Raw genomic sequence first — 15,173 nt, 5'->3', positions numbered from 1 at the left:
TGGAAAACCTAAAAGAAATGGATAACTTTCTGGATAGGTACCACATACCTAAGTTAAATCAAGACCAGATAAACTATTTAAATAGTCCAATAACCCCTAATGAAATAGAAACAGTCATTAAAAGTCTCCCAACCAAAAAAAGCCCAGGACCAGATGGTTTCAGCACAGAATTCTACCAGATCTTCAAAGAAGAGTTAATACCAATACTCTCTAAATTGTTCCACACAATAGAAACAGAAGGAACATTACCAAACTCCTTCTACGAGGCTACAATTACCCTAATTCCTAAACCAAACAAGGATACAACAAAGAAAGAGAACTACAGACCGATCTCCCTCATGAACATTGATGCAAAAATACTCAATAAAATACTGGCAAACAGACTCCAAGAACACATCAAAACAATTATTCACCATGATCAAGTAGGATTCATTCCAGGGATGCAAGGGTGGTTCAACATACGAAAGTCCGTCAATGTAATACACCATATAAACAAACTCAAAGAGAAAAACCATATGATCATCTCACTGGATGCAGAAAAGGCATTTGACAAAATCCAACACCCCTTCATGATAAAGGTATTGGAGCGATCAGGAATACAGGGAACATACCTAAACATAATAAAGGCAATTTACAGCAAGCCAACAGCCAACATCAAATTAAATGGAGAGAAACTCAAAGCAATTCCACTAAAATCAGGAACGAGGCAAGGCTGTCCACTCTCCCCATACTTATTCAATATAGTACTTGAAGTTCTAGCCAGAGCAATAAGACAACATAAGGAGATTAAGGGGATACAAATTGGAAAGGAAGAAGTCAAGCTTTCCCTATTTGCAGATGACATGATAGTATACTTGAGCGACCCCAAAGATTCCACCAAGGAACTGATACAGCTTATAAACACCTTCAGCAACATAGCAGGATACAAGATCAACTCAAAAAAATCAGTAGCCCTCCTATATACAATGGACAAAGAAGCGGAGAAGGAAATCAGAGATACATCACCCTTTACTATAGCCACAAATGACATAAAATACCTTGGGGTAACACTAACCAAGCAAGTGAAGGACCTATATGACAAGAACTTTAAGTCCCTGAAAAAAGAAATTGAAGAAGATGTCAGAAAATGGAAAGATCTCCCATGCTCATGGATAGGCAGGACTAACATAGTAAAAATGGCAATCTTACCAAAAGCAATCTACAGATTCAATGCAATCCCCATCAAAATACCAACACAATTCTTCACAGACCTGGAAAGAATAATACTCAACTTCATATGGAAAAACAAAAAACCCAGGATAGCCAAAGGAATCCTGTACAATAACACAACTTCTGGAGGCATCACGATCCCTGACTTCAAGCTCTACTATAGAGCTACAGTAATAAAAACAGCTTGGTACTGGCATAAAAACCGACATGTGGACCAATGGAATCGAATTGAAGACCCTGACATTAATCCGCACACCTATGAACATATAATTTTTGACAAAGAAGCCAAAAGTGCACAATGGAAAAAAGAAAGCATCTTCAACAAATGGTGCTGGCAAAACTGGATATCAACATGTAGAAGGCTGCAAATAGATCCATATCTATCACCGTGCACAAAACTTAAGTCCAAGTGGATCAAGGACCTCAACATAAATCCAGCTACTCTGAACCTGCTAGAAGAGAAAGTAGGAAGTAGTCTTGAACGCATTGGCATAGGAGACTACTTCCTAAATAGAACACCAGTAGCACAGACTCTGAGATAAACAATCAATCAATGGGACCTCTTGAAACTGAGAAGCTTTTGTAGAGCAAAGGATACGGTCAACAAGGCAAAGCGACAGCCTACAGAATGGGAAAAGATCTTCACCAACCCCACATCTGACAGAGGACTGATATCCAGAATATATAAGGAATTCAAGAAATTAGACATCAAAATGCCCAACAGTCCAATTAAGAAATGGGCTATAGAACTAAACAGAGAATTCTCAACAGAGGAAACTCAAATGGCCGAAAGACATTTAAGGAACTGCTCAACATCCCTAATCATCAGGGAAATGCAAATCAAAACAACTCTGAGATACCACCTTACGCCTGTCAGAATGGCTAAGATCAAAAACACTGAAGACACCTTATGCTGGAGAGGATGTGGAGCTAGGGGAACTCTCCTCCACTGCTGGTGGGAATGCAAGCTTGTACAACCACTTTGGAAATCAATATGGCGCTTTCTTAGAAAATTGGGAATCAATCTCCCCCAAGATCCAGCTATACCACTCTTGGGCATATACCCAAGAAATGCTCAACCACACCATAAGAGCACTTGTTCAGTTATGTTCATATCAGCATTGTTTGTAATAGCCAGAACATGGAAACAACCCAGATGCCCTTCAACTGAAGAATGGATAAACAAAATGTGGTACATATACACAATGGAATACTACTCAGCAGAGAAAAACAATGGCATCATGAGGTTTGCAGACAAATGGATGGATCTAGAAAAAATCATCCTGAGTGAGGTAACCCAGACTCAGAAAGACAAACATGGTATGTACTCACTCATAGCAGGATACTAGACATGAAACAAGGATGACTTGTCTGCTACTCACATCACCAGGGAGGCTACCTGGAAAACAGGACCCCAAGAAAGACACAGGGATCACCCAATGACAGAGAAATGGAATGAGATCTACATGAACAGCCTGGACATGAGTGGGGGTAATGAAAGGCGAGGGTTGAGGGAAAGAGAGCTTGGGGGAGCGGGAGATCCCAGCTGGATCAACAACAGAGAGGGAGAACAAGGAATAGGAGACCATGGTAAATGAAGACCACATGAGAATAGGAAGAAGCAAAGTGCTAGAGAGGCCCACAGAAATCCACAAAGATACCCACACAACAGACTGCTGGCAATGGTCGAGAGACAGCCCGAACTGACCTACTCTGGTGATGGGATGGCCAAACACCCTAATTGTTGTGCTAGAAACCTCATCCAACTACTGAGGGATATGGATGCAGAGATCCATGACTAGGCCCCGGGTGGATCTCTGGGAGTCCAATTAGCGAGAATGAGGAGGGTTTATATGAGCGAGAATTGTTGAGACCAAGGTTGGATAAAGCACAGGGACAAATAGCCAAATGAATGGAAACACATGAACTATGAACCAATGGCTGAGGGGTCCCCACTGGATCAGGCCCTCTGAATGGGTGAGACAGTTGATTGGCTTGATCTGTTTGGGAGGCATCCAGGCAGTGGGACCAGATCTTGTGCTCATTGCATGAGTTGGCTGTTTGAAACCTGGGGCCTATGCAGGATTGTTTGGCTCGGCCTGGGAGGAGGGGACTAGACCTACCTGGACTGAGTCTACCAGGTTGACCTCAGTCTGTGGGGAAGGCTTTGCCCTGGAGGAGATGGGAATGGGGGGGGGGGTTGGGGGGAAGGTGAGGGGGACGGGAGGGGGGAGAACAAGGGAATCCGTGGCTGATATGTAGAACTGAATTGTATTGCAAAATAAATTAATAAAAAAAAAAAAAGAGAAAAAACAAACAAACAAACAAAAAAAAACCTAAAATCTATACCAAAATAAAACATTTTAAATAAGTTGCTCATTAAAAGTAGGTTCAGCAATCCATCCTATTGTATCTATATCCTATATTTCCGTATCATATCCTCTTCTTTCTTTGAGAAAGATATTAACTATGACCAATAACAATTTGTAATCAACAACCAAAACAAAGACAAACATCCATAATCCATATTTTGGGAATGTGCACGTAGTTTTCTAGGCAACTTCCTGCTGATAAAGGGCATCATATTCTCATGGGGACACAAAGACAATTTTAGGATTATAGTCAAGTCCTGACTGAAGTAGTCTGTGAGGCTGTATTCTCTGAGCTAGTTGTCTTGAAACTGTTCTGGGTGTTGGATCATCTGGGCCATGGTGTCATAAGAGACCTTTCAGGGGGTCTTGGCTGGTCAAACCTGATGTATCTTAATCTGGAACAAATCCATCACCTCTTGCTTCCTATGGAAACAAAAGCAGAGCCTCCTCTCCAAAGCAACATACCCTTAGATCCAAATTTTGAAGTCAAGATACGTTTAAAATATACATATTGGTTTACATGAGCAGCCTTTACAATCAAATGTCTTTCTGTAGTTAAAAATATCAAATACAACACAATTCAGATTCTCTGTGTAATATTCATCTTTATGTGGCTTGTTTTTTTACATTACTTTTATTTTCTCTTTAAAGACTTTATTTTTTAAAACTATTTCTTTATATAACTGTGTATACTTATTTTCTTCTCTCCTCTAAGCCTACATACATTTTAACAACACTGTAAACTGTTTAGGGTTTTTCTCATCTGAATCTATCTTGTTGTGAATCTATTGCTTTAAACTGTAGCATTCTCCACCCACTTCAACTTCCCAACAAGGCAGACCTACATTTGCTGCCAGCTTTGGAGGAACCATGCTCACCTCTGAACTCTTTGGTTTTATGCCTCTATCAAAGCAGCCTGTAGCCCAGAAATCTGGTTTTGTTTGTTTGGTTGGTTGGTTGGGCTTTTGTCTGTATTAGTAAAGGCTAAATCCACCATGCAGAGTAATGTGTGGTTTGGAGATGCCTCATTCCTTCAGTGCTACAGGTCAAGCCTGAACACCAGGAATCTGCCATAGAGTAGCTCAAGCCTGTATGTTGAAGCATCTTGCCGCTCACATGAGACATAAAGCACAAACCTGGTTTTGGCTCTTTTTAGAATCAGTTATGAAGTATTCTCAGGTTTTAGGTACAAACTTGAGCCAGTGTGTGCCATTTGTAGCTGAAGTTTTCTCCAGTCCTTCCCAGCCCCATGGACCCTGCAGCCACTTATAAAATAGTCACTCAGAAGCTTATATTAATTAAATACTGCTTAGCCATTAGCTCAGGCCTGCCACTGACTAGCTCTTACATTTAAACTCAGCCCATTTCTGTTAATCTATATGTTGCCACATATTCTGTAGCTTTACCTGTGTGCCATTACCTGCTGCTCCCTGGATGGCAGGCTGGCATCTCCTGACTCAACCTTCTTCTTCCCAGAATTCTCCTTGTCTGTTTATCCCCCCTATACTTCCTGTCAATCATTTTTTTATTTATCAACCAATCAGAACAACACAATTGCAGCATATAGAACATCCCACAGCAGTCCATGAATTTTAAGGGTAGCAGACAAGAGTGTTTAGAAGGATTTAGAAGGAGAAAATGGAAGAGTGAAACATTTTAATTAAAATATAATATTAAAAATAAATAAACAAAAAAGAAATAGTGAGATACATATATGGTGGAAGAATGAATATTCATCAACAGTGTGTGAGCTTAGTGATAAAACTTTCAAATAAAACCACTTTACAGTCTAAAAAGTAGCCTCAAAGAAGAGGACAACAGTTGTCTGGGGACAGTGGTGTCTCTGTTCTCTGTGTCTGAATAGCTTAAAAGATACAAGGGCTATGTCTTTGAGATTCTCTTGTTCTCCATTCATATGATTTCTTCTCTTTTGAAGGTTTGAATGGTACGAGTTCTGGTTGTTTGTAATAATAAGAGAGAATGGTGGCCACTTTCCATTTTTTATCTATTATCACTCTGGTCTCCAAAGTAACCTAGTACAGCAGCATCTACACAAACATCTACTGTACAAGGAAAAGTTTATGTGAGGGATGAGCATGGTGGAGAAAGACAAACTGACATATTGCTTTCACAATAACTTGTCTGATCACTGAGCTGGGAAATCACTATGACTCTGCAGAGACATTCCTACCTCAGCCTCCTGAACCAGGGACTGGATAAAAACATACAGAACCTGCTGCATGCAGTGCTGAAATATCTATAGCCAGTGTAGTCTGTTCCTTGATGAAACTAACAGTTTTAGTTCCACTACTAAGAAGAAATCACAAGAAAGATTGCATTGAAAAAAAACCATTAAGAACAACAAAATATGCCTTCTCTTTAATACTGCTTTTTGAAGGAAAGGTAAAAGATATCCTGAACTTCTCCCACAGCATAGTTATTTTGCTATGCTAATTTTGTGCATGGAAATTTTGCTAAGGTTATTTATGAGATCTAGGAGTTTTCTGCTAACACTCAAGAGTTTTTACATGTATAATCATATCTTTCACAATCAAAGGCACTTTGTCCTCTTCATTTCTAAGCTTTATTACTTTCTTCCTTATTTTTTTACTATTGGCCTAGCAAATATTTCAAATTATATTAAGAATCTGGTGCTCTGGATTTCACATCCATCTCTGCTCCAATTTCTGGCTACCAGAGAAAACTCCTGTGGGCAAGCTTCCCCACAAACACCCCTATTCAACCCTGCAATCTATACTACCCACTCCATATCCCAAGTCCACCCATCCCCCTGAGACCTCAGCAGCTCCCTGAGATATAGAATCTGACAGCTCTGATTGAACCAAGATATGAGTGACCCTCCTTCCACCCAGATTGTCCTACCTCTAGGACCTAGTATCTGGGGCACAACCTGTGTGCCCACAGCCCCACCCACTGCTGCCCCAATTGCAGGCTAACAAGGGAGACTCCTATGTGCAGGCTTTCCTACCAACAACACCACCCAACCCTGCAATCTACAAGACCCACTCCCTAACCCAAACCACTCCATCAAGCTGTGACCTCAGTGGCTTTCTGAGACACAGAATCTACCAGATATGATTAGACCAAGAGCTATGATTGGAACAAGAGTGGCCCCTTGAGACACAGACACAGCAAGCACATATTGAATCAAGAGCAGCTCCCTCAGATATAGACACCTCTTGCAACTATTGGAGGAAAAGATGGGTAGATGCCAGTGCAAAAGTAAATACAACACCATAAAAAGCAATATGGCACCACCAGAAACTAGTGGTTCTACAACAGTGAGACCTGAACATCACAATGTAGAAGAAGAAAGCGAATTTAAAAATAAAATTTCAAAGATGACAGAGGCCTTTAAAGAGGAAGTAAAAGATCCTGTTAAAAAAATTGAGGAAAAGCCAAACAAAATTGGAAGAAATCAATAAATCCCTTAAAGAAAGTCAGGAAAACTAAGAAAAAGCAGTTAAAAGAGTAAAGGAAACAGTTCAAGACCTGAAAATTGAAATAGAAACAATGAAGAAGACACAAACCAAGGGAACGCTGGAAATAGAAAATCTGAAAATGAACAGGAACTACAGATGTAAGCATAGACAACAGAATACAAGAGATGGATGAGAGAATCTCTGGTGTGGAAGATAAAATAGAAGAAATAAATTCATCAGTCAAAGAAAACACTAAAGCCAAAACAGTCATAATAAAAAATATTCAGGAAATCTGGGACACCGTGAAAAGGAAAAACCTAAGAATAATAGGGATAGAAGAAAGAGAAGAATACAAATTCAAAGGCACAGAAAATATATTCAACAAAATCCTAAAAGAAAAATTTCCCAACTTAAAGAAGGAAATATCTATGAAAATACAAGAAGCTTATGTAGGAAACCAAATAGACTAGATCCCCCCAAAAAAGTCCCCTTGCCACGTAATGATTAATCTACTAAACATACACCATAAAGAATATTAAGAGCAGCAAAGGAAAAATGCCAAGTGACTTATAAAGTCAGACCCATCAGAATAGCACCTGAGTTCTGAATGGAGACTCTGAAAGCGAGAAGGTCCTGGATCTATATAAGGCAGATACTAAGAGACCACAGACACCAGGCAAGACTATTATACCCAGCAAAATTTTCAATCACCATAGATGGAGTGCACAAGACAGTCCAAGACAATATCAAATTTAAACAATTTCTATCCACAAATCCAGTCCTACAGAAGAACTAGAAGAAAAAATCCAACCCAAGGAAGTTAGATGTACCCATGAATACACAGGCAATTGATAACCCCACAGCAGCAAATTCTAACGAAGGGGAAAACACACATATTACCACCACAAGATAGCAGGAATTAACAATCACTGGTCATTAATAATCCTAAATATCAATGGACTCAATTGACCTATAAAAAGACACAAGCTAGCAGAATGGATGCAAAAATAGAATCCACCCTTCTGCTGCATACAAGAAACACACCTCAACATCAAAGACAGACATTACCTCAGTGTAAAAGAATGGAAAAAGACTTTCCAATCAAATGGACTTAAGATGTCCCAATATCTAACAAAATAGACTTCAAATTGAAAATTTTCAAAAGAGACTGGGAAGGACATCATATATTCAACACAAGAAAAGTCCATCATGATGAAGTCTCAATTTTGAAAATTCATGCAACAAATACAAGGGCACCCACATATGTAAAAAAAAATTATTAAAGCTTAAATAACACATCGAAACCAACAAACTAGTAGTGGGAACCTTCAACACCCCACTCTCACCAATGGACAGGACTGCTAGACAGAAAATTAACAGAAAAATAAGGGAACTAACAGATGTGATGACTCAAATGGATTTAAAGGCATCTACAGAACATTCCACCCTATTGCAAAAGGATATACCTTCTCAGCACCCCATGGAACCTTCTCTAAAATTGACCACATATTCAGTAACAAAGCAAATCTCCTCAGACAAAAAAATTGGAATAACTTCCTGTATTTTACCAGACCACCATGGTTTAAAGTTTGGTTTTAATAGCAACAAAAATTCCAGAAAGCCTACAATTTCATGGAAACTGAATAATACCAAAATGAATCACCAATGGACCAAGGAAGGAATAAAGAAAGAAATTAAAGACTTTCTAGAATTCATTAAAAATGAATTTACAATATGCCCAAACTTATGGGACAATAGAAAGGCAGTACCAAGAGGAAAAATTCATAGTACTAAATGCCCACATACAGAAGTTGGAGAAATCTCACAATAGCAGTTTACAGCACACCTTAAAGCTCTAGAACAAAAAGAAGCATACTCACCTAGGAGGAATAGATGCCAAGAAATAATCAAATTGAGGGCTGAAATCAATAAAATAGAAACAAAGAGAACAATACAAAGAATCAATGAAAGAAAGACTTGGTTCTTTGCAAAAATCAACAAGTCTAACAAGGCCTTATGCAAACTAACAAAAAGGCAAAGATAATTTCCAAATTAACAAAATTAGAAATGAAAAGGTAGACATAAAAAAAAATGAAGAAATCCAGAGAATCATTAGGTCATACTTCAAAAACCTGTACTCCACAAAATTGGCAAATCTAAAAGAAATGAACCCTTTTCTGGGTAGGTACCACATTCCAAAATTAAATCAATACTAGATAAACAATTTAAATAGATCTATAATTCCTATGGAAACAGAAATAGTCAATAAATTCTCCCAATCAAAAAAAAATTCCAAGACCAGATGCTTTAAGGGCAGAATTCTACCAGAATTTCAGAGAACTAATGCCAATATTCATCAAATAATTTCACACAGTGAAAACAGAAGGAACATTAGCAAATGCTTTTATGAGGCTACAGTTACCCAGATACCTAAATCACACAAAGATGCAACAGAGAAAGAGAATTACAGACCAATCTCCCTCATGAACATTGATGTAAAAATATTCAGTAAAATACCGGCAAACCAAGAACACATCAAAAAAATTATCCACCATGACCAAGTACGCTTCATCACAATGATGCAAGGATGGTTTAACATATAAAAATCTGTTAATGTAATACACCATATAAACAAACTAAAAGAAAAAAACCACAAAGTTATATCATTAGATGTTGAAAAAGTTTTTGACAAAATCCAACACCACTTCATAGTAAAGTTCTTCAAGAGATAAGGAATACAAGAAACATATTTAAACATAATAAGGGCAATTTGCAGCAAGCCAGCAACCAAGATCAAATTAAATGGAGAGAAACTCAAAGCAATTCCACTAAAATCAGAAATAAGACAAGGCTGCCCACTCTCCCCATATCTATTCAATATAGTACTTGGAGGTCTAGCTAGAGCAATAAGATAATAAGAGGAGATCAAGGGGATACAAATTGGAAAGGAAGACGTCAAATTCTTGCTCTTTGCAAACAATATGATAGCATGTATAAGTGACCACAAAATTCTCCCAGGGAACTCCAAAAGCTGATAAACACCTTCAGTAATGTGGCAGGATATAAGACTAACACAACAAATCAGTAGCTCTCCTATATACAAATGATAAACTGGCTGAGAAAGAAATCAGAGAAGCATCACCCTTTACAGTGGCTACAATCAACATAAAATACAGTAAGGAAACTCTAATCAAATTACAAAATGTATGACAAGAACTTTAAGTCTCAGAAGAAAAAATTTGAAGAAGATATCAGAAAGTGGAAAGATCTCCCATTTTCATGGATAGGTAGGATTAACGTAGTAAAAATGGCAATCTTATCAAAAGCAATTTAAAGATTAAATGCAATTCCAATCAAAATATCAACACAATTCTTCACAGCCCTGGAAAGAAAAATACTCAATTACATATGAAAAAACAAAAATCCCATAATAGCTAAAACAAACCGGTACGATAAAGTAACTTCTGAAGGCATCACTATCCCTGACCTCAAGTTCTACTATAGAGTTACAGTAATAAAAACAGCTTGGTATTGGCATAAAAAACAACATGTGGAACAATGGAATAAAATTGAAGACCCTGATATTAATCTACACACCTATGAACATCTGATTTTCGACAAAGAAGCCAAAACTGTGCAATGGAAAATAGAAAGCATCTTCAACAAACGGTGCTGACATAACTGGATGTCAACATGTAGAAGATTGCAAATACATCCATATCTATTGACATGCACAAAACTCAATTCCAAGTGGATCAAAGACCTCAGCATCAATCAAGTTACACTGAACCTAATAGAAGAGGAAGTAGAAAGTAGCCTTGAATGCACTGGCACAGGAGACCATTTCCTAAATGTAACAACAGTTAAAAAAAAAGACTGAGAGAAAAAGTTAATAAATGGGATCTTCTGAAACTGAGAAGCTCCTGTAAGTCAAAGGACACAGTAAATAAAACAAAATGACAGCCTAAAGAATGAGAAGAGATCCTAAAAATCCCACATCTGACAGAGGGCTGATCTCCACAATATATAAAGAAATCCATAAACCAGACATTAAAATACCAAACAATCCAATTAAAAATGGGCTACAAAGCCGGGCGGTGGTGGCGCACGCCTTTAATCCCAGCACTCGGGAGGCAGAGCCAGGCAGATCTCTGTGAGTTCGAGGCCAGCCTGGGCTACCAAGCGAGTTCCAGGAAAGGCACAAAGCTACACAGGGAAACCCTGTCTCGAAAAAACCAAAAAAAAAAAAAAAATGGGCTACAAAGCTAAAGAGAATTCTCAACAGAAGAAACTCAAATGGCTGAAAGACATTGAAGGAATTGCTCACCATCCTTAGTCATCAGCGAAATACAAATCAAAACGACTCTGAGATACCACCTTACACTCCTCAGAATGGCTAAGATAAAAAACACTGAAGACATGTTATGTTAGAGAGGATGCAGAACAAGGGGAATCTTCCTCCACTGTTGGTGGGAGTGCAAACTTGTACAGCCACTTTGGAAATCAATATTGTGTTTTCTCAGAAAACTGGGAATCAGTCTACCTCAAGGTCCAGCTATAACACTCTTGTCCTACTCAATCATACCACAAGGTCACATGCTCAACTATGTTCATAGCAGCATTATTTGTAATACCCAGAACCTGGAAACAACCTAGATGACACTAAACTGAAGAATAGATAAAGAAAATGAGGTATATATACACAACGGAGTATTACTCAGCAGTAAAAAAACAATGACATCATGAAATTTGCAGGGAAATGGATGGAACTAGAAAATATCATCCTGAGTGAGGTAATCCAGACTCAGAAGGACATGCATGGTATGTATTCACTCATAAGTGGATACCAGGTGTAAACCAAAGGATAAGAAGACTACAACCCACAGCTCCAGAGAAGTTAGCTAACAAAGAGGATCCTGAGAGGAACACATGGATCACCCAGGAAAGGGTAAAGAGATGAGATCTTCATGAGTAAACCAGGGGTGGGCAATAGAGGGTATTGGGATAAAAAATAGGGGATGTCCTATTCAATAATTTACCCTTTTACCTTATTATTTCTATGTTCTCCCTTTTTCTTTTCAAAATAAGATCCCCTATTCTAATCTCCTTTGTTTAGCTTTTTTTCCTGATCATTATCCATAACAACTTGTAACCAACCCCCTAAATGATGAAAAATATTCATAAAATAATTTTTGGGAATGTGGGTATAGTCATCTAGACTACTTCCTGTTGATTGGGGGTGCTGGTAATTTTGGGGGGACTCCAAAAAAATTTAGGATTATGGTCAAGTCGTGACTGGTGTATTCTGTAATGCTGGATCATATCAGCCAGCCACCTTGAAGCTGTTCTGGATGCAGAACTCAGAGGAAACTGCAACAGAGTCCCTCTGAAATGTTGGATCATGTGAGCCATCCATTTCCTTCAGAGATTTTTCATGGGGTCTTCCACAATCAAAACTGATTTTTCTTAAATCAGAAAAAATCTATGGCCTCTCACTTGCCTTTGAAATAAAAGCAGAACCTCTTTCCCAAAGTAACGTATCTTTTGATTTAAACTTTGAAGTTGAGATAGTTTTTAAAATATATAAGTTGGTTTAACCAAGCATATTTCACAATCAAATGTCTTAGCAGTCATCATTTGTTCATTAGCAGGCAAAAATTAAAGACAACACAATAACATTACAGTATCTATGCTCTCTGTGTATTTTCCATCTTTATATGACTTATTATATCTTTTTATTACTCTATTCCTTTTTTAAGGACTTATTTTAAAACTATAGTTTTTAATCTAAGACTATATATATATATTTTTTTCTCCCTCCCAAACCTATGCTTATTTTTTAAACACACTGTGACTTATTTAGAGGTTCTTTTTTTTCTGAATCTGTCCTTACTCTGTATTTTGTAAACTTTTCTGCCTGCATGAGCAAAAAAATCTGCTGTATAACTTAGATCATGTTGTTGGTGCTGGTTCCTCCCTCTTGATTCCTTGAGAGTCTAGTCTCATGGTGAAGGCATGTTTACTGCCAGCTCTGGGAGTCATATTTACCACCTCAACCCTTGGTAGTTTCTGGGTTCACACTACCATCGAGTAATGCACCACTGACTGCTCATAAACACCTCATAGGTGCTCATCATCAGGACCTCTGAAAATAGCCACCCATTTTTGTCTCTAGGACCAAGCCAGGAAGATGTCTCTTAAAGAACTGCCAGAAAACAGCACTTATGGGAGAAAAAAACAGCTACCAAGAAGCTGTGCTTGACTTTTTTCTTGTGTGTCTAGACTCCTTTTTTTCTGCTTTGTTAGGTTTTATGTGGAAATTTTGGTCTCATATGCATTGTTCCACAGCAAAATATCTCTATTATATTGCCTATAGGCAAATCTGTATGGCATTTCTTGACTAACGACTGACATAGAAGGACCCAGTCCCTTTCTAACAGGGCCCAAGCCCTTAGCAAAACTGAATCCATGATGGAAGTACCATTCAAGCTGTAAAATACAGCACATGGACAGTACCATCTGCCAAAACTAAAACAAAGACCAAGTTCATCAAAGTCCATATCTGGAAAAGTACTAAATGTACTAAACTTGCTTTTTTTTTTTTTTACTTCTATAGTTCTGTTTCTTGTTAACTGAACTTGGAATTGAACTATGTCAATCCACAACATTTTTTTGTGTGTGCTTAAAAGCTCATCCTAAGGAAGGTTTAGTGCTACACTGAGATCCCCAAATAACCAATGCAGTAATTGCCAACTGACTGATGAAGACTTCCTATTGGCTTGATCCCATATCCAGACAGTCTTCTCTGAAACTCCACAACACATTGGAGGTGACACAACATTGGGGCAGGGGTTAAGGGAGGTATGAAAAAGCAGACTGAGAAAGCAAACCACTGTCACTCCGTGGTCTCTGTTTCATTTACTGCCACTAAGTTTCTGCCCTGTTGGAGTTTCTAATTGGCTTTCTTCAATCTATTATGACCCAGGATATGTGAGCCAAATAAAACATTTCCCTTTTGAAATGCTTTTGATCACAGTATTTATTACAGGAATAGGATCCAAATTAAAATTTGATATTGCTTTTATTTTTAATGATGTTAGTTATAACTACTAACTTATAATTTAAGATTGGTTTCACTGTACCCAACAGTTTTTGCATCATATGCAATCATTCTCTATAATTCTAGGATGATTATATATCCTTTTGTTCTCCTCAGTTACTTATTAATTCATACTGGTTATTAAACCTGACTTCATCTGGAATTAACTAAAAATCAAGGGGCTGGTTATGAATGGGGGAGATTTTTCTTGATTGAATCATTTCAGATATGATAAACCATCCTAAATCCAGATCTTTAGAGGTGAGAAAGTCTACTGTATGTAAGGGTCATGATTTCTGATGACAGCCTATATAAATGATATAGAAGAAGGAAGTGCTTGATCATTTTTTGCCTGTTTGCTGTCATTCTCTCCAGCAAGTTCATTCCTTCATTGGTGTTAGAGCCTACTTCTTTTGGGATTTTAGCATACACTGAAGACCATCTTAAACATATAGTAAAGACTTCATGAACTGAAAAAAATACTGAATTTTTGGACTTTTCCTTTGGAGATAACTACTGTTGGAATAATTGAACCACTGCCTGTAAACCAATCTAATTATATATATATATATATATATATATATATATATATATATATATATATATATATATATATATATGTACATATATAAAATATATGTATGTATATATTTATTCTATCAGGTCCTGATTCCTGTTTATCTAGAAAATCCTGAATAATATATCATTATTCAAGAGTGCACTGTTTTTTAACTTATACATGATTCTGTATGCTTTTCTACTTCTCTTGTGTCAGTTTGTACTTATATTGTATGTTTCAGATAGAATATAGAATATAATATGGTAATATTCCTATATTTGTTAAGATTGCTTGATGTCCTAATACATAATTTGTTTTCAGTTAGGCTGCTGTGACATAGACTCTATGTTTGATAAATGTCTGATAGGTCCATTAGATCTATGATGTCATTGAATTGAGATATTTCTCTAGTCTTTGTATTACCTGTCAATTCATGGCATAAAGAACAGAGCAAAATTGTGAAATATGATCAGATCATTTAAAAGAACCCC

At 37.5% G+C, this 15,173-nt stretch overlaps 1 protein-coding gene across 12 annotated transcripts in view; it reads right to left on the bottom strand.

Moving 5' to 3' along the window:
* The window catches only part of Sntg1 (syntrophin gamma 1), a 728,018-nt gene that overhangs the window by 324,972 nt on the left and 387,873 nt on the right, over positions 1-15,173 (bottom strand). The window contains exon 1 of one of the 12 annotated variants that reach the window (XM_052717748.1): positions 8,905-8,925. The exons of the other annotated variants lie outside the window; for them this stretch is intronic. The gene's annotated coding sequence lies outside the window, so the exon portion shown is untranslated. Of the gene's footprint in view, positions 1-8,904; positions 8,926-15,173 lie in introns of those variants that run through there. 12 annotated transcript variants of the gene reach the window in all.

Source organism: Peromyscus californicus, unplaced genomic scaffold (genome assembly GCF_007827085.1).
Source record: "Peromyscus californicus insignis strain IS unplaced genomic scaffold, ASM782708v3 Scaffold_5__1_contigs__length_169319896, whole genome shotgun sequence".
Classification (NCBI taxonomy): Eukaryota; Metazoa; Chordata; class Mammalia; order Rodentia; family Cricetidae; genus Peromyscus; species Peromyscus californicus.
Note: the sequence above shows the minus strand (reverse complement) of the source record. Positions and strands in the feature narration are given on the sequence as shown.